Raw genomic sequence first — 20,848 nt, 5'->3', positions numbered from 1 at the left:
TTCCCATTCTCCCCTTCCTTGGTGCAGAACTTATCATGGTCCCCAAGTTATGTCAAGTCTAAGCCCAGGCCATTCTTCTTAGCCTTTCAGGCTACTGTGACCTTACTAAATGACCCTAGGAAGCCACCTCTAGCATCCTGTCCCCACTCATGGCTCTCCAAGGACCCCAGTAGAACGCAGCCCCTCCCACCACACTCTCATAGACTTCTTTTTTTAACCTTCCAGAAGTTTGCACATAATTGCTCCTTGCCCTCCGCCTTAATGAACTCCTGGCTCCCGAATGTTGGGAACACGGGCCCAGACTTGCTCTTCTGTCTGGAGCTGGTTACTGCCCAGCCACACCCACCTCACCCGAGTGCTAATGCCCAACAGGTGTGGGCCCACTCAGCCTGCCTCACCCCCCAAGCTGCACACCTGCCAGACACTGGCACTAGACAGAGCCACAGAGGCTGGACGACCCCTGGGTCTATCTATCTTCAAGATCTTTCCACAAGAGGATGTGTGTGTGTGTGTGTGTGTGTGTGTGTGTGTGTGTGTGTGTGTGTGTGTGTGTGTGTGTGTGTGTAAGTCTTCAACTCAGAGCCTGCCCCTTGGGTTTTTTGTTTGTTTTTTTTTTTGGCTCAATGTTGCTACTCCACCGCTTATAACATATTTCCATTTGTAATTCCTTGGTAGTTAAATTGGACGTGAACATCTCACAGATTTGCTTGCCCAGGATGGTTTTGAATTTGATCCTCAGACCTCAGCCTCCTAAGTGGTTAGGAGATCCCAGAACCTGGCTTTTGAAGTCTTCTGATTTTTATCACAGTGTTGAATGTCACCATTTTAAAGGTCCAGCCCCATTTTACAGAGAAAGAAACCAAGGAGGGTGAGAAGAAGAAAGGAACATTCTTGTATCATCAGACTGGGCTCTAAACTCAAGCAATTGGTATCATTAGAACACAGAGAGCCAGGTGTGGTGGCTCACACCTGTAATCCTAGCTACTCAGGAGGCTGGGATCTAAGGATCATGGTTCAAAGCCAGCCCAGGCACTAAAGTCCATAAGACTCTTATCTCCAATTAACCACTAGAAAACTGGAAGTGGCACTGTGGCTTAAGGGGTAAGGCAGTAGCCTTAGGCTAAAGAGATCAAGGACAGTGCCCAGACCCAGAGTTCAAGCCTTACGACCAACAACACACATACACACACACACACACACATAGAGTGAGAGATTGGTGGCTCATGACTGTAATCATAGCTACTCAGAGGGATGAGATCTGAGGATTAAGTTTCAAGGCCAGCCAAGGAAGAAAAGTCCATAAGATTCTAATCTCCAATTAACCACCAAAACCTGGAAGTGGAGCTGTGGCTCAAGAGGACTAGTCTTGAGCCAAAAAGCAGAAAGAGTAAAATTTAAAATTCCAGCTTTACCATTTTCTGGGTCTATGAGTTTGTATATGCTTCATTTCTGTCCTTGCTATTTGGGGGGTGGGAGGGGAGGATTGAAGTAGAATCACTATACATATCTACAAGGTCCAAGATGATGTCTTGATTTATGTATTCACTGAGCAATGATCAACTAATAGTAATTAACATGTCCATCATATTATACTTTTAGCATTTCTCTACAGTAAATATATTCAAAAGCCTTTCCACAAGCTGGGCACTTGTGGCTCACGCTTGTTATCCTAGCTACTCAGGAGGCTGAGATCTGAGGATATAGCTGGTCAAAGCCAGCCAAGGCTTATAAAAATTCATGAGACCCTTATCTCCAATTAACGATCAGAAAATCAGAAGTGGCACTGTGGCTCAAATGGTAGAGCGATAGCCTTGAGCTGAAGAGCTCAGGGACAATGCCCATGGCCAGAGTTGAAGCCCCATGAGCTACAAAAAAAAAAAAAGCCTCTCCACTATTTTGAGATATATAATGCATTACTGCATAACTGTATTTACCCTGTATGTCCTAAAACACCAGGACTTATTCCTCCTATCTAGTAATGTTGCATCTTTTGACCTACATCTTCCCTATCCTCTGTTCTCCTTGGTAACTTTTTCTGGGTGGCCATACTGGGACTTGAACTGAGGGCCTTACATTCTTGGTAAGCTTTTCGTTGTTGTAGTTCAAGGCTGGTGCTCTACCACTTGAGCCATACCCCCAGTTTCTACATTTTGTTGGTTGAAGGGAAGAATATCTTGGTTTGCTCAGCATAGGCTGGTCCTGAACTGTGATCCTCAGATCTTAGCCTCCTGTGTAGCTAACATTACGGGCATAAACCACCAGTGCTCAGTCTCAGTAACATTTTCTTTAAAGATTCTACCCATGACTCTGCGGCATTTATCTTTCTGTATGTGGCTTAGTTTACTTAGTATCATATCCTCTAGGTCTAGCACTTCATCTAATTTGCCCACAGATAGACAAAGCTATTGTCTACTGGTCACCTGGCTATTAGGAACAGAGCTTCAATGGGCAGACTCTTACTATGTGTTGGTATCATTTCAAGTTTTGTGGTCCTTTTGGGCCTCGTTTTCATCATTCATGAAGGAAAATTATTATCACAGGGTTTTCATGAATCAGTGGCTAGCACAGGAATTGCATTTTAAGCAATGCTGACAGTGCTCTGGAATGAGTGTCCTATCAATGATAGTTGACACTGGTAAGTAGTAAACCTTCTTCTGCATTTGCTGTAGCCCTTGGTTTATGAAAAATAGTGGGTCCTGGGCTATCCTCAGTCCTCCTTTCTAAGTCTCTAGTAATTGATTGATTGGTTGATTGATTGATTTTTGCCTGTCCTGGGGCTTGAATGCAGGGAGGGCCTGGACCCTTTCTTTGAGCTTACTCAAGGCTAACACTCTACCACTTGAGCAACTCTCCCACCCATGCATTTAGTCACGAAGCCTTTGAGAGATTATTGAGATTGGCTGAGATCTTGAGCTCAGGGCTCCCAGGATGAAGTTAGTACCCTTATGAGACACAAAAGAAAGCTTGTTCTCTCCACAGTTTTGTAAGGACACAGTAAGAAGACGGCCATGTGGAAGCCACAGAAAGGGTCCCCACCAGAAACAAAGCAGGCTGACACCCCATCATAGACTTACAGCCACCAGAGGTATGAAGGAGTAAACTGCTATTGTCATGCCCCCCAGGCCACTGCGTTGCTATGGTAACCTAAGCAGATTAAGACAGCTGCCCACCAGCTTTCATTCCTTGTTGAGAAAAGCTGAACTAAAAGCTGGTGCAGCCCAGCCTCTCTTGAGTATCCAAACTCCACGTTCTTTTCAGAACCTCTGGCTGGCTAACAGAGGAAAACAGGCCTCCACCATCTCCTTTTCGCCATGGAGCCAAGAGAGGGTTGTTAAGACATGGCATGAAATACCCTGAACAAATGGATGATCTACCTGAGAGCTTAATGCCATAAAGAGTCCCAACCATGTCTTACAAAACCATTACCAGAAGCCTAATTCTAGTACTCAGGAGGCCAAGATTTGAGGACAGATGTTCAGAGCGAGCCTGGGTAGAAAACAAAAAGAAAAACAAAACAAGAACAACCAAACGAAAACACTAGTGAGACTCCATCTCCAAAACACCAAAACGACCAGACCAAAGCCAATGGCTCAAGTGGTAGGGTGCCAGCCGAGAATAAGAAAAACCAAATGACCAAATGACCAGAGAAAGGAAGGCAAACGAAGGAAGGGAGGGAGGGAGGGAGGGAAGAAGGGAAGGCAGGAGGGAGGGATGGAAGAAGGGAAGGAAGCAAGCCTCTACTACAGAGCTCTTTCTGATCAAAACACACACAAAAAAAGCGTGCATTGTAGAAACTACTGGCAAATACAAAGAAGAGAATACATGTTAATCCTCTCAGCCAGAGACAGCACTCCATGAATGTGTTCATTTCTCCCATCTTTTTTAAAGCTTAACAGAAGAGAAAACGCTTTGTTCCTTGCAGCTGAGCTCACGCTGGATGAACTCTTCTGGGGCCTCCTTTCCCCTCCCAGGTTCTATCAGAACTGTTTTCCCTTGTCATTAAAATTCTTTGTAAACCACATTTTAAGGGCAGACTAATATTTTATCATCTGGTTGTGCCATAATTTATTTAACTATTTCCCTATTGTTAGACATTTAGGTAGTTTCTAATATCACACTACCATAAATAATGCTACAATAAATATGCTGCTACATAAATTTTTATTCATTCTCCCATCCCTGATTACTTCCGTATGACAGATTCTAGCAAAAGGAATACCAGAATTGACTGCACGAGCCAGCTGGTGGCTTAGAATCCATAATGAGCATGTAGGTAAGAATACCCATCTTATCATATGCTTGCCAGCATTAAGTGTTATGTCTCTTTAATCTCTTGGTCATGTGTTATGATACTCCTTTGTGCATTACTATAATTGGTATTCTGATGTTCATATATCGGTCTTTTGGAGGAGGAGAAGGATATTTTATTGATGTCAACACCAGCCATGGATGAGCACTTGTTTTTAGGAAACACAGTATTACCATGTTTAACTGTGGTTTGTGACACTAACTGTAGCAAAAAAAAAAAATGAAGCAGATATTTGAGTGGCACAGCTTCCTATAAGAGATAACATATACCAGACTCCTGTGGCTCACAGCTATAATCTGAGGACTAAAGTTCAAAGCCAGCGCTGACAGGAAAGTCTGTGAGACTCTTACAGGCAATTAACCACAAGAAGTCGGAAGTGGAGTTGTGTTTCAAGTGGTAGAGCACCAGCCTCAAGTGGGAAAAGCTAAGGGCCTGAGTTCAAGCCTCAGTATACACTATTACATTTACTCTCTCTAAAATAATACTATTACTAATTTTGTGGGCAGAGAAACAAACACCGAGAGAGGGTTTGTAATTGGCCCATATCATTTAGGCAGCAGCTGTGCAGATCAGGATTTGAATCCAAGTCTGATACCAGAATTCCAGGCTGCAGCCAGCACCATTGATGGATAGAATTGAGGTCTCTGTCTGCCACTCCCTCTCCTACATACCTCAGATCATGGATTTGAAAACAAGGACTAACACATGCTAGCAAGTGTTCCCGTGAGCTACACACCTAGCTCAACATGGATCTTATTCAAGGCAACAACCCCATGACATCTGTGTGTTTTACAAGATTCTTCGGGACCTTTCCCCCATAGCGTGAGAGAAACTCCATCTACAAGTTACCAAACATATCATCTATTAAAAATGATGAAAGCTGGGGACCAGTGGCACACATACCTATAACCATAGCTATTCAGGGGGCTAAGACCTGGAGGAACTGAGTTTGCTAGCCATCCCCAAATTCTTAGGACCCCATATCCAATCAACCAGCAAAAAATACGGCTTAGAGGTATGGTGCAAGTGGTAGAAAGCTGAGCAAATATGAAGCCCCGAGTTCAAGTCCTAGTATAGGCAAATAGATAGATAGATAGATAGATAGATAGATAGATAGATAGATAGATAGATAGATAGATAGATAAAAGAGAGAAAGTTAATGGAGTCATGTAGCTCACACCTCTCATCCCAGCAACTTGAGAGGCTGAGATTGGGAGGACCACAGTTCGAGGTCAGCCCAGGCAAAACAAAAAAGTTCATGAGCCATTCTTCTCCAACTGTAGGTATATGCGGTGGTGTACAAGTGTCATTTCTAAGCACTATGGTAGGACTGCAGTTCCAGAACAGCCCTTGAAGAAAAGCCTAGGAGACTACATGTTCACAGAGGGAAGCTGGAAGTAGTACTGTGCACTCAGGAAGCATAAAGTAGGCAGATGATCATGAAGACATGTTCCCAGGTAGAAAACAAAACTCTATCCAGCAAAATCAGGGACAGAGATGTGGCTCAGTGGTACAGCACCAACCTAGCAAGTGACAGGGTAAGCTCAAGCTCTCATACCAAAAAAAGAAAGAAATCAATAAGCAATCATTAATAACAATCATTAATAACATAATTCATATGCACTGAATTTCTCAAAATATACACAAAAATATACAGTTAAAAAAATGGCCAACAAAGGACAAGTATGTATTAAAGAGAAATTCTTTTTCACAGAAAACTACTATCCCCAAAAGGAGTCCCTATTTTAGGGTCACAAGCACTTTATGAAAGCTCTTATTTGCTGTCTAACATGAATACAATTATTCGTTACATACCAAAGATTATAGAACCATGGCTAAGAAAGAAATAAAAAATTAATTCTCTGAAATAATTTGGTACTGTAAATCTGGCATGACAGTCACATCATGAATGTAAAGGTAGATTCAGAAGAAGCAAAGAGGAGAGGGTCTAGAGCTGTGATGGGATCAAATGAAGAACAGAACAGGAAGCTGGGTGCCGGTGGCTCATACCTGTAATCCTAGGCTGAGATCTGAGAATCGTGCTTCATAAGCCATCTTGGCCAGGAAAGTCCTTGAAACTCTTATCTTCAATTAACTACCAAAATGCCAGAAATGAGCTATCGCTCAAGTAGTAGAACACTAGTCCTAAGTATAACAACCCAAGGACAGTTTCAAGTCCCTGATTTCAGCCCCAAGACCAGGACCAATACACACACACACACAAAATGACGAGAAAACTGCTGACATTGAGTTCAGATATTTCTTTTACCAATTAAACAGTTGGACACACTTTAAGCTAAAATAACGACAATAACTTTAATCAAGGATGATCATGAACTAACCTTTTCAGACTAAGATTTGTCAGACTCTTAACTCTGCAGTGAAGCAGACAAATCCCAACCCATATCCTAGAGTAAACAGTAGGCATATAATTGAAACTTTCCTTCAGAAAAGACTACACATGAACACACATCCAGCTGCAGTTAATTCATTTGCATCTTCTAGTCATTGGAAAACACATTCATAAAAACAGACCAGATTAGTCAAATCTTGTGAGAAGCTCTTGCACTCTTCACCGACTTCTTCAGCTTCCTCTCCACCCTCAGCACGTCACATGCCTGGGTTCCTTGCCTAGTCTTCTGGTTATGTTATTATTTGGTGCCTTCACTCAACACTTAAACTGGTTACCCAAATGTTACCTGTTCTTTCCAGCCTCAGGTCAAAGGCCTGAGGGAACCCTAACACTCTGGGCCAATAATCATCCTTTGATCCTCCTTCTTCCCCAGACTTCTGACTCATTCTTCATTTCTTTCCTTATTCATTCATTCAATGAGCACTTACTTGTACACTATGTGAAGTAACCAGTTAGATCCTGTGGACTTGCCTAGAAGACTGTTCCTACTATATTGTAAGAAGCAAGCTGTTAGGGCTGGAGGTTTGGCTCAGGGATAACGTGCCTGAATTCAATTTCTAGTCCTGCTAATGGAAGAAGTGGGGTGTGAGCTAGATGCGGTGTCACATGCCTGTAATCCTAGCTACTCAGGAAGCTAAAATCTGAGGATTGAGCTTCAAAGCCACTCAATCCTAGAAGTCCATGGGACTGTGATCTCCAATTAATTAGCAAAACATGGATCCAGTGGATAAGTAGTAGAGTGCCATTAAAGTGTGAGGCCCTGAGTTCAAGCCCCAGTATGAACACACACACAAATAAGTGGTATATGGGTCTCCACCTTGCCACACTATTGAGAAATCCTGTTCCCTTGAAAGCTAAACTTCTCATATCTTCAAACACAAATGTTTCCTTTAATTAATACAGATCCTTTCCCAAAGTTTCAGCAGGGAGTGAGGAGTTGAAAAGAATAATTGCAAACAAGTCAGAACATGTCAGTCATTACATTTTTATATTAGAAACAAACAACCTTTCAATATGCAGAAGGACCATGTTCATCATAAAACGTTAGAACAAGCTAGGCACTATTGGCTCACACTTGTAATCCTAGCTATTCAGAAGGTTAAGAACTGAGGATAGCAGTTCAAAGCCAGCTCTAACAGGAAAGTCTGTGAGACTTACCTCCAACAAAAACCAACAACAAAAAGCTGGAAGTGGAAGTGTAGCTCAAATGGTAGAATGGTGGCCTTAAGCAAAAAAGCTCAGGGATAGTACCCAGGGCCTGAGTTCAAGCCCCAGGATCATCACACACACACACACACACACACACACGCACGCACGCACGCACGCACGCACACACGCACGCACACTAGAAAATAATAAGTAAGTAAAAGCCAATTCTGTTTCTTAGAAACAATGACTGGAAACACTTCGGTGTGCTTATTTTCCATGCATACACAACTTAAGTTTAACCTTCCATTACGAAAGAATATTTTCATTAAGAAATAAGATTTGCTGGGTAGCAGTGGCTCATGTTTATGATCCTGGCTTCTGAGGATCAAGGTTCAAAGTCAACCCAGGCAGAAAAGTCTGAAACTCTTATATCCAATTAACTACCCAAAAAAGCCAGAAGTAGAGCTATGGCTCAAGTGGTGGAGTACCAGCCCTAAGTAAAAAAGCCAATCGAGAGCATGACTGAGTGTAAGTCCTAGTACCAGCACATATACATAAACACACACACACACACACACACACACACACACTCGTTAAGTCATATTGCAAAAAAAGATGAAGACCCTTAGATATCACTAAGTTAGAGACTTGAAGCACTGTTAAACATTACCTGCTCACAGGGTTAACTATAGACCCTTCATTAAAATCTGCATATGTATGCCTATGATTACACTAATGTAACACTAGCTAATCAGGAGGCTGAGATCTGAAAATCAAGTTTTAAAGCCGGCCCTGGGCAAGAAAAACTGTGAGATTTTTTTTTATCTCCAATCAATCACCAAAAGAGCCTGAAGTGGAGCTGTGGCTCAAGTGATACAGTGCTAGCTTTGAACAGATAAAGTTCAGGGACAACACTCTGGTCCTAAGTTCAAGGCCTAGGACTGGCACAAAAACGAAACAAAACAAAAATGCCACGTTCAACAGCACACTAAAATCTAAGAGAAATGATTATACCTTCCCCCACTCCCATGGAAAGAAGCCTGTTTGGTCTTCTGCATCTAACAAATTACCTTTTACTCCCTAAAAGCCCATAAAACAAAGCAATGAAAAAGGCCAGACCCCCAAAGGAGATATATTTGCATGTCTGAACTCTTCATTATAATTCGATTCACTTCTCTCACACTTCCCAAGGGAAGATATACCTTTGACACATTTAGGCAATGCCTAAAACATAGAGATTCCTGTGACCAAAACCCATACCTCACCCCAAAACCCCAGCTACCAGGAACCATCATTCTACTCTGCATCTATGAATTTGATTATTCTAGATCCTCTCTGTAAGTGGAATTATGCAGGATTTGTCTCTCTATGCCTGACTTGTTTCACTTAACATGTCTTCCATGTTCTTTTACATGTTTTCTTCTTCAAGGCTAATATTTCATTGTATACACACACACACACACACACACACACACCTATATATGCATGTATGTAGGTAGGTAGGTATGCATATATATATATATATAATACATTTATCCACTCGACATGCCCATATCATCACTATTGTGACTAAACGACTGGATTACATCAATGTCCCCGTAGTTAATACATTGTCCCCTTAGTTTTTGTTTTTATTTTTAGGGTTGGTTTTTTTTTTTTTGGTTTTGGTTTTGTTTTGCTCATGTCTGGTACTCTACCATTTGAGCCACAGCTTTACTTCTGCCTTTTTGCTTGTTAATTGGAAAGAAGAGTCTCATACTTTCTTGCCTAGACTGGCTTTGAACCGTGATCATCAGATCTCCTGTGTAGCTTGGATTACAGGCATGAGCTACTAAAGCCTGGCCTGTTTCTGGTTCTTGTGTACACATATCTAGTAGAGAGACTGCTAGACTGTAAGGCAGTTATAGAAAGTTAGCCTTCTACAGTCCAGCAAGAACCACAATACATCACCCTCCTCCCTGTCCAAACAGTGCTGATTGTAATATGGAGTGGATAGAGGAAAAATGAAGTTCTCAGAGAATGAATGACAGTAAGCAGTAGTGTTATTGGAAATGAGAGCTAGAACAACCATATGGGGAGGATTCAGAAAGACTGAGCCACAGCAGTCATATCATCTAGGGGACTGTAGGTATGTTATCTGGGCAAGGTTCTCAGGCTATGGTAAACAGTCCTTGCATTGGTAGGTCTCCTTTGCTTTCCATATAGGGTCCTGACATCAAATCTTTGGTCCTCACCTCCTCATTCTCTTGTCCTTGTTCAACAGGTCTTTTTACTCCTTGATCTCTTTTAGTCCCCTGGCTCTCATTTCATTGCTCTGCAGTTTTGGGTTCTTTGTCTTAACCGGTTGAGTATATATGGCCTGAATTCCCTGTCTATCTGCTTTTCAGTAGGTCCTATCATTCTGAAAATGGATAGGCCTCTAGGCCAATCAGATCCTCTAGTTGGGGAACTGTGATATTCAATCAAAGCACAAGCTGGAACTCAGGTCTCCAAGTGACTTTTTAAGTCTCACCTGTGTTGCCCAGGAAACTACAGAATACCCCCTCTACCCCTACACAGGCTCTCTTCAAGGACAGTAAATGCCTCCATGCTGGGGAGAAATCTAGGTGAGTTTTCTGAAGCTATCTCAGTCCATTGTGCTGTTTAGTTAAATTTGGAAGGCATAGCCTACATATGAATTCCTGCCCTAAGGTCCCAGAGTCAACCCATTCTAATCCGGACTCCAGAGGTCTGTCAGTGCTCTTCCAACCAATGACTGCATCCTGGTATTACACTGAAATGAATCTTAGCTAATGCAATCCAAGATGGCTGGGACCATGAGCACCTGTGGCTTACAGAGCCTCTGTCCTAGTCTTTGCTGTTCTTGTGTTTCCTCCTGGTAGATTCATCTGCATTTTGACTTGATACACACACACACACACACACACATAATATATATATATATATATAATATATATATGAGAGCAGGGAATCCCAAAGAGCGTGACTGCTGACCTCACAGTTCCATGTTCCAACCTCTGGGGAAACTCTTCTTTGTAATGTGTATTTCCAGCTTTATTCAAAACCCACCACTGACCTCAGGTTTCTTGCGCTATTGAAAGACAAGGAAAAGCATCTGAGACATTTACTTGCATATCTAGTTGGCACAGGCATGGTTCTAAGCCAGCACTATCCAGAACATTCAACAGTTTTGCTGTCATTTCAGAGATGTACCTATTAAATTCTGGGAATATGGTGAGCCCAACTGAAGACGGGAATATTTCCATTATTTACATTGGGATAGCCCTGCAGAACCGATGTTCTTGCATTGGCCAATGCTATTCTACTTAGCCTAGTTAATTCCATCAGCCTAGTTTGCAGAGAGAAAAGTGGGGTGTGTGTGTGTGTGTGTGTGTGTGTGTGTGTGTGTGTGTGTGTGTGAAGTCACCCAGGGAACCTAGGTGAGGATTCAAAACTGCAAATTCTTGAGCTAGGGATGTGGTTTGGTGGTACAGCGCGTACCTAGCATGCACAAGGCCTTGAGTTTGATCCCCCAGAATAGGTAAAATTAGAAAGATAAAAGCAAAAAATTTAATCTGATTGAACAATGGCTTCATGCACATACATACACACTGTACAAAACCTTTGATACAAGGTAAAAGAAAACGGAGCATCCCATCTCAAGGCATCAGCTCTATTTTAGTTACAAAGCCAAAACACAAAGAAAAGCCACAAAGTAGGATACACACTATCAATTCTGTCTAACCATATAGATGCTAAGGCCAATGTCTTGGCATTCAGCAACAGCAGTCCTGGCTCAAAATGGGCCTTGTGGTTGCATATGTTTTATTGCACGCTGAAAACTCCAAGATAGCTCAGCCTCCAAGAACAAATGTGATTGCAGGGTGAAGAGGGAAGGAACCAGGAGGCCATCCCTCCAGTCTCTGAGGATGGATACCTCATCTGGCAAGCTTCCTTTAATATACTGCACCCATACTGCTGCTAGAAGGCTCCATTGCCTGAGCTCCCACACCCAGGGGAAGCTCTGTAACAGTTACAGAGAGTCATTTAAATCAAATTACCCTGTAAATGGATATACAAATTGTTAGCCCTAATGAAATTTCACAGGAAACAGCAGGAGAAGTCAAAACACTCAAGAATTGGTTTCTTGGGTTTTGAGACCCACATTCAAGGAGTTCACAACGCAAACACTCACAGTGTAAGATTGCTACAAATGACTCCCCTGGAAATCTTTCTTTCTTACTTCCTGCTGGCCTGGCAACCACGTGATCAACCATGATCTAGGCATTAAGCAGCCCGAAGAAGAGAGTCTTACCCATTTCCATATCCAGTGAAGTACCTGGCCCAACAGAAGCACTGGGAAATGTGGAAGTGGTGAATTCACCCCGACAGCCTGGGTACAGCCTTATCAGGCAACTGAGAAAAGACTTGGGGAAAGGAAGCCAGCCTGTGTGCCAGAAACCTCTCCATGAAGGGTCTGAGGTAGGCCCAGTCCCCTCTCTGTTGTCCCAGAAACACAGGCCCAGGATAATGGGGAAGTAAACAACAAATACAACTACCAGCTGAACTATCTACCAGCAACAAACTATCCTTCTCTCTGCAGGGAACAAGAGGTCAAAGCTGAAGGAAGGGCTTGAAAATTAAGATAATAAATAAGATTTACAATTATTGGGTGATCACGTATGCCAGTTACTGCAATAAACCACTTCCTGTGAAGCCTCAGAAAATCTCTCTGCACAGTGGACAGGGCTCAGACCTTTCACAGACAAAACACAAAGCTCAGAAAGGCCAAGAGACTTGGCTACAATCGTGTAGGTGTTTCTCATTGTACAGTTCCTAGTGTTTCTGTGTCTCCCCCCACCCCACACTGGTTTGATGAGGTACCTGGGAGCCCAGGAGGCTGTGAGAGGAGGAGGGAAGAGCATGCACGAGCTTCTCCCTTTCTGAGTTGCTTGTTCAAAACATCTCCTTCCCAAAGATCAGGGGTTTTCCACCTCAAGTGAAGGATTAGCTTCCTGGAGCATGGTTTTGCTAAGCAAAATATCATACAGCCAAGTCCCTTGGCTCATGCCTGTAATCCTAGCTAATTAAGAGGCTGGGATCTGAGGATCTGGGATCTCAGTTGGACGCCAAACCAGGCAGGAAAAATCTGAGACTCTTACCTCCAATTAATCACTCATTGTGCAGTGTCAGGGAAGAAGGCTGGAGGAAGGCTAAGCAACTGCTCCAAACTACACAGCAAAGCAATGGACAGTGTGGAACCAGAATCCAGACAAAATGCTTCAGTGTGCTCACAGGCCAGGTCCAGAACCCTCTCCACCTGGCTCCAGCAAAGGGAAGTCCTCCTGCTTTGCCTGATACGGGCGGAGCCTCCACTGACAGTAGCTGCCAAGAACTTTGAGGCCACCTCCACAAGAAACAGAGGTCAAGTGACCCTGGGTTAGGAACAGAATGCTTGGTTTCTAGTGTTTCTGGTTCTCCATTTTTCTCATCCCAGAGCCCCTGAGGCACTTGGCACAGCCAGGACTGTCTAATCAAAGGCCTGGCTTTGCTTCTCACTTGTTCCGTAGCTGCAGGAGACATGCTTTCCCTTCTGGAACTTTGATTTCTTCCTCCAGAACATGGAAGAGAATGTGACTCCTTCTACAGGCTACAGTGGGATCAAAGAGAATCATGCGAGCAAAAGACCTCAGCAGCCCAGTGGATATAGCAGTAGCTCAGGGGGCCAGAAGTTTGGCCTAGTGATAACTTGGCCTAGCATGCCTGAAGACCAGGGTTTTGGTTCCTTGGTACCACATCCATAGAAAAAAGCCAGAAATGGTGCTGTGGCTCAAGTGATAGAGCTCTAGCCTTGAGAAAGCCCAAGGAAAAAGTTCAGGGCCAGAGTTCAAGCCCTGGGACTAGAGAGAGAAAAAAGAAAAAGCTCAGTAAAAGGAAGCCACTTGCTATGACCTCAGCATGGAGGAGGCTTAGTGACTTCGCCCAGTGGGACACAACTGGCTGCTTCCAGGAAGTGTTATGGAGTCTGGGTTTTGGAGACTCTGGGATGCTATGGTTCAGAGCTGGATTCTGCCTCCTCCTCTTCTTCCTAAGAAGCCTTATTTCTCTTCATCTCTGTCTCACTCTGCCCCATTCCTGTCACTCCTTAGACATGAGAAATCACCCACAGTGCTTCCCACAGAGACAAGTGTGAGTCGGGACTAAGTTTCCACAGTGCTTCCCACCCTCTCCTTCTCCAAACCTCCCCCAGGCTCTGGGCAAGGCAGGGGAAGTTAGGCCAATTGCTGTATCAGGAATCTGTTCATGAGTAATGCTTGCGTCTATACCACATCTGGTGGGCTAAAATACTACAGGTGTGTTTTATCCAATGTTTTCAAACCATACCCATGGTATTTACTGAGGATCCTGAGGGTAGAGGATTTGGGGTATATAAGTATGGTGGGGGCTCTTTTGTCAGGAATGATGCATGCTACTGGATGGCTTTCTTTCTTTTTTCTTTTTCCCTTCATTTGTTTCTTTTCTTTTCTTTCTTTATTGCTACGTGTCTTTAAACAGTTAGTTAAAACACTCCTTTCTCAATAAAACAACTTGACTCTTCAAGTCTAGGTCTGTCTCTCTTCTTCCTGAAGCCCTTCATGTCAGCCTGTTCTCCCTGGCTCTCCTCAGAAAACAAGCATAGCTTGCTCTGTTTTTTCTCCACCTCCCAAATCAGTGCCCAGCACACAGTAGGTGCTCATTAAACGCTTTGCAACTGTCCAAGTGATAAATTGATCAGCTGATGGGTCCTTAGAGAACAAAATGACAATAGTAATCAAGTGGCAGCTGGAGTTCAGGAAAGGAAGAAACCTATCTCACAAATGGGGCCCATCTGGCCAGGCTGCCCTGACTGAAGGGAACCAGTTCTCCTGGTGATTTGGGGAAAGAACCCTGTGCTGATACATGTAGATTCATGAGAATTTTCCAAGATGGCACATTTCTTAGGTGCCTGTGTCTCCCGAGTGTGTCAGGAATTTTTCTGGATAGAGGACCCCATAGGGCCTGAGGGACTCTTGACAGCCTTTGAAAGGTACAAGGTAAGTAATGTAATGGGTAGAACTAACTTCAAAATCTGACTTAAGCAGTGAAGTTCATAACACAGTGACGGTCTGCAGAAGTCGTACGGTAATGACTTGCCATGGAAATATCTAACAGTCACACAGCAGGCTGAGACAGGAGCTCCCACGCCTTTCCCTTGTGGTGACTCCATCGAAGCTGCAACTTCAGAATGGAGGACAGAAAGACACAGTAGAGAACTCACAGAAGCTTCCCAAATGCCAGGACTCAAGACCAAAATCCAGTACCCATTTCCCATCATCTTCCACTGACATCCTAGCTACCCAGAAGAGTGGTGAGCCTCTGGAGCTCAAAGTTTGAAGCCAGCCAGGAAGAAAGCCCAAGAGAACTTGTCCCTAATTAACCTGCAAAAAAATGTGGAACTGGAGATGTGGCTCAAATGGTACAGCATGAGCCAGGAAGCACAAAAGCCCAGAGAATTCAAGAGCCCTGAACGAACATACCAACATAAAACTGGGGTTGGGGGGAAGGAGGTCCAAAATTTCCTGGCTACCTCTTAAACCTTCAGCAAGTGACATGCATGCTATCTTTCCTCAGCATCAGTCTTTTTTGGGTGATAAGAATGAAACAGCAAGAGTTTCTCTTTCCTCCAGATTTTGCACCTCACCATCCTCCTTTTATCCTTCTCACCCTTTTCCTGTTTCCTTCATTTTCTTCCTCTTCTCCAGTTTTTGGTCTGTGTCTCAGAATCCCCTCCTTGCCTTCCAGAAATTATTCATTCCCTTTTTTCCCCCCCAAAGTTAGTGTTAGCATCTGTCTTAGTATAACTGTTAACACATACAAACTGTACAAGTCCATGGAGGGAGGAGGGGGAGTGTGTCATGGCTCTGTCTATTCAGGAGGCTAAGATTTGAGAATCATGCTTTTGAAGCCAGCCTGGGCAGGAAAATCTCTGAGATTCTTAATTCCAATGAACCACCAAAAAGTTGAACATAGAGATGTGGCTCAAGTGTTAAGAATGTGACTAGGCCCTGTGTTGAAAAAACCCGGTGCTGGCAATAAATAAATACGTAACTAAATCCACTCTAACTGGGTGGGTACTTTTGTCCCCATATTCCAGCCAAGGGCACGAAGGTCACAAATTCAAGGTCACCAGCAGTGATAGGCTCAACCTGTCTTTTTAATGCACTCCTAAAGAATTTCTTGAGTTCCTATGATACACCAGGCATTTCTTCACACCAAAAAAGAAATCTCTTTATTTTTTTCTCAATGGCTAGAGCACGAATATCTACCTTTTGGATTATACCAATGGTTTTTGTCCCCTAATGACTTTGACCTTCAGAGAACATTCATCAGTGCCTGGAGACATTTTGGTCATCACAGACAATTGAGTGAGGTTTCCCCTGGGCCTTGTGCCTGCAGTACCCAAGAGAGGTGAAGAACCTGACACACCGGGAACTGGGTGCTTCGAACTATCACAAAGGCAGAACTCACACAGACGAAGGCAGGGGGAGCCACAAGACAAGCAAACCAGACACACCCAGCCCTGTGCAAAAAGAACGGGATGTTTGGATCACAGTTTGTTCTGAGGGAACTATAACCCCATGGTCAAGAGCGGAGGCTGTGTTCTGTGCAGTGTTCAAGCCAGAAACCTTAAGCTGAATATGCACACAAGTTACTCAGCACTTCCAAGTAAGTGATGCATATATTTGGAGTATTTTCTAATGCAAATGCCAGCCAATTAATACATATCTGGAGGCTTGGGAGAGGGGAGGATACAGGTTTGTAACCTTCTCCAATGGGAAGAGCTTAGAATGTGATATAGGAAACACCATCCAGGCATCACACTTCCCCTTGCTATAGAGTCCTCAGGCTTTTACTCTAGCACCTCTGGCCCTTTCCACTTCCCCACCTAGGTACAGAGGTTCGCTGAGCAGTAGAACCTGCTAGATACACCCATTTTATCTACCCAGGAACCCCAAAGGCTTACGTAGTCTGTTGCTTTTCTGTTTTAAAGACAAAGAGTTCAGAGGTACAGAAAGGGTTATGCAACTTTCTCAAGGTGGTACGGCAAGGGGCAGAACTAAAAGGTAAGCCCAGGCTGTTTGGCCCAGACTTGTTCTTAACTACAAAGCCAGCTCATCCCAGAAGTGATGGTGGATCTGAAAACCTTAAGCAACAAAGCTCATAAGGGAGTTCTTTCACAAGCAAGCCAACCCACCACGTCTCTATCCACCACTGAGGACCATGCAAATGCTACAAGTTCGAGACCCTCATTCTCTCCATTGAAAGCCATGGTTTTGAACTGAAAGCGAGTTTGTTTCCCAGCACATATTCAGCAATGCTAGAGACATTTTGGACAGTCACAAATGGAAGGGTACCTCTGGAACTTAGCAGAGAAAAAAAAAAAAGTGGGAAAACTCGCCAAAGGCAGAAAGGAACATAAGCACTGAAGTACAAAACAAGATTCTTGAGATTCAAGCATAGTGTCATCTGAGCCAGTGTCAAACTCCAGTGAACAACTTTTTCTGCTAAATACACACACGTGAGAACACTGGGTTTCATAAAGTGATTTTAATAGAAAAGTACAAGATATGAACAAAATAAATAATCTTTATCTCATTTCTAGCCCAGTAAATTGTACACTGCATATAAAAATTCTCTAAGATGCTGCTTTCTTCTATTCTTTCTTTGCTTTCAAAATAGAGACCACACTTTATTTCAGTTTTCTAGATCCAAACTAGTAACATTTTTTAAAAAAACAAAACTTATATCAACATTTAGTTACATCCATTTTTTTCAAGTTGGCTAACAAGATCTCTCCCTAAAATAAGACATACCCACTCACCAATTTTAAATGTAAAATTTATGTTAACAAACAAATTAGAAGATCTCTTTTCTAAGTTGTAATTCCTAGGTCTCTAAAACTTTCCAGTAATAAATTTTATTATCTCACTCTTAAAACACAGAATCTTATTTTTACCACTCCATAGAGAGAAGGGAGACTAGAAAATACTTTTCTTAAAAAATAAATATTTTAAAGTATTCTTTACAGTGATAATGCAGTATTTTAGACCTGTACCTTAGTACTAGTTTGCATTAAATACATACTTTGAGTTTTATGTCCTTTTCCTATTTCTCTGACTCTCTTATGTCACTCAGGAATGGCAGTTTAACTTGGATAAAGCCACCTAGCACCCATCTCTTAATGGATAGTTTATCACCCTGCTCTCTGTGATATATTTGATCATCTCCCAGTGGCTTGGATGATGGTATATAAGAACAAATTGAAAATTGTCATCGGCAACATCATCATTGGCAAAATCAACAAATGACCGCTGCTCACAATGAAGCCTTGCCAGCCTTACTCTTGAACTTGGAATAAAATTGAACCAAGAAGCTGAGACACATTAAACTGCCATAAAAGGTAGACGTTTCCTCTTCCTGCAACCCACTGCCAACATTTCGAACATGACTGCCACAGCCCATAGACAGTTTTCATTCATCCCCTCCCTCCATCCCCCCACCCCCGGCCCCATATTAGGAAAATTTTGAATGAACTCCAGGATGAAGAGGAAAAAGATGCTGACTTTGCTACGCCAACTATATGCTTTTGCAAGAAAGAACACTGGTCACTACACAACAGGCGAAAAACTGAAACAGATGTGACTCCTAGAACCACAAGGGTTTGAATTTGCCCAGAAATCTATTTTAAACACTCTATATGTTGGTCTACTGGTTTCATTCTTTTTTTTTTCTTTTGAATAATGCATTCTTGGATTCCTTAAAAGGTTTCAATATGTTATAAGGTTATCCAAAAGGAAAAAGAAAACTAGCAAAAGGCTAGTTTATCAGTCTGCCAAGCAATAACCAGATTTCCACATCCATTTTCAGAAAGCACTGGAACTTAATGGCATTTCACACAAGAAAGCTTTCATTTCCAATGAGTTCATTCTCAGTATACTTTTCTCTCTCTTTCTTTCTTTCTTTCTTTCTCTCTTTCTTTCTTTCATCTGCCTCCAAGGGACAAACAGACACTACACGTAGCATACGAGAAATTCAAATGGCTGCTTTGCTCACAGTGGTAAACATACAATGATTATATATCCATATTGTGACTAAAAATCTGCTCACGGATAAAAGCATGTGCCTTTCTGGTTCTTGTCCTCGAGGTTACAACAGCAACACACTCTAAAACAATTAAGTTACATGCATAATGCTAAAAGTATGTGAGCAATCCTACGTCCAGCTTTAAGCCATCTGTTTGATTTCTTTCGTTTTTTTTTTCTTTTGAGGAACATATATAAGAAAAGAAAATTCCCCTTTTGTTCTGTTACATATAGAAATCTTTTGAAGCTTAGAAATCGTTTGGTTTGAGTAAAGTTCCCTCATGCTTCCCCCCATGGGGTTTGCCAAAAATCTCAACATGAAGGACAACTAAAACCACTTACCAATATACAAGTAACATTTTATTTTATATTCTATCTTCCATTGGCATAAGCCTCTCAATGTTTGTTTGTTTTTTAAAACCAGTGAAATATACAAATCACACAAGACAGAAATATGTACATTTTAAGTACAGAATAAAGGCCATAGAAGATATACATAATATCTGAATGACATGTAGAATATTTTTACATTAAATAGTTTCTTCTGAAAAGCTAGGATTGTTAAATTCCACTCTGTTCATAAACATGAATCGCAAAAAAAAGGACACAATCTGATTTAGCAAATAACAAGAGTTACTTCATGGTTTTTGAAGAATAAAAACCAAAAAGTGACATTACTAACTAATGAGTGCTTTTTTATTGTTGTTAAATTTCAAGATCTTTTGCTTGCAATGCAATGCAACTGTGGGGAAGTAAATATCTTGTGCAATGAGTTAAGAGCCACAGCTGGTTGAAAGCAAGCCTAGAAAAGCCACGGAACACATGCATCTTTCCAAACCTTTGACGCAATGTCAGTGTGAGAGAAGGATGCATTGATGGCACTTTGGGAAACATGATGTCCTCACTGGGGTGGGGTTGTGGGGGGGAGCCAGCTATCTATGTTGGAACAGGGACTCTGACAAGTAGCACCAAATCTGACACACATACAGTTCCACTCTACAAGATATAAAGGGAAATGACACTTTTGGATCTCTTTCTAGTCTCATCTGTGAGGAACCACTATGCCCTCTCCACAGATGGCTACAGAAAGGGAGGCGAAGAACAAGGGATGAGCAGGAAAGGCAATCTTCAAACCAACATGTATTTCAGTGAGTCAGACCATCATGATTTCTCTGAGCACAGCTCTCTTCCTACTGGTGGGAGAATGATCCTGCCAGGATTATACATCAAGCGTGAGACTCAAAACTCTCAAGTCCCAACTGGATTGCAATAACGTATGACAAGGCTCCAGACAGAGAAATAAGTCCAGAGTCAACTATAAATCTAAATCACTGGCTGCACAGAGACATAATTATATTTATATTTATATATGTATATATATGTTATGTACAAAAGACTGAAATATCAGGCACCATTAAACCACATTTTCCCCTCCCCCTTTATAAATGCAACTGTTCAAGTACAGTAGGAACAGCTTTAGTACCTGCAGGATTATAGGAAAAATGTGAGTGATACTCTTAACACAGGATTATAACAGCAAAACGCCGAGACACCTCTGTGGATTGCTTTCGCCAAGTGATATCATCCATATTATGAAGTTACTGTGCCTCTGAATAAAAATGCTAGAAAATCCCAAAGTGGCAAACTTTTCTTAGCAGGCATTCCACTTCCTATCCTGCAAAGGGGGGCCCAGAGGACCTGAGCCATGTTTGGGGTGTATGGCCAGCAGCTCCTCAAAACACAGAGGGACCAAAGATTCTTTGGGGCCCAATAGGAAGAAAGATTTCCATTTTTGCCTGCTTGTATGTAGCACAG

This window comes from Megascapheus bottae, chromosome 2 (genome assembly GCF_031878675.1).
Source record: "Megascapheus bottae isolate mThoBot1 chromosome 2, mThoBot2.hap1, whole genome shotgun sequence".
NCBI classification, from domain to species: domain Eukaryota; kingdom Metazoa; phylum Chordata; class Mammalia; order Rodentia; family Geomyidae; genus Megascapheus; species Megascapheus bottae.
Note: the sequence above shows the minus strand (reverse complement) of the source record.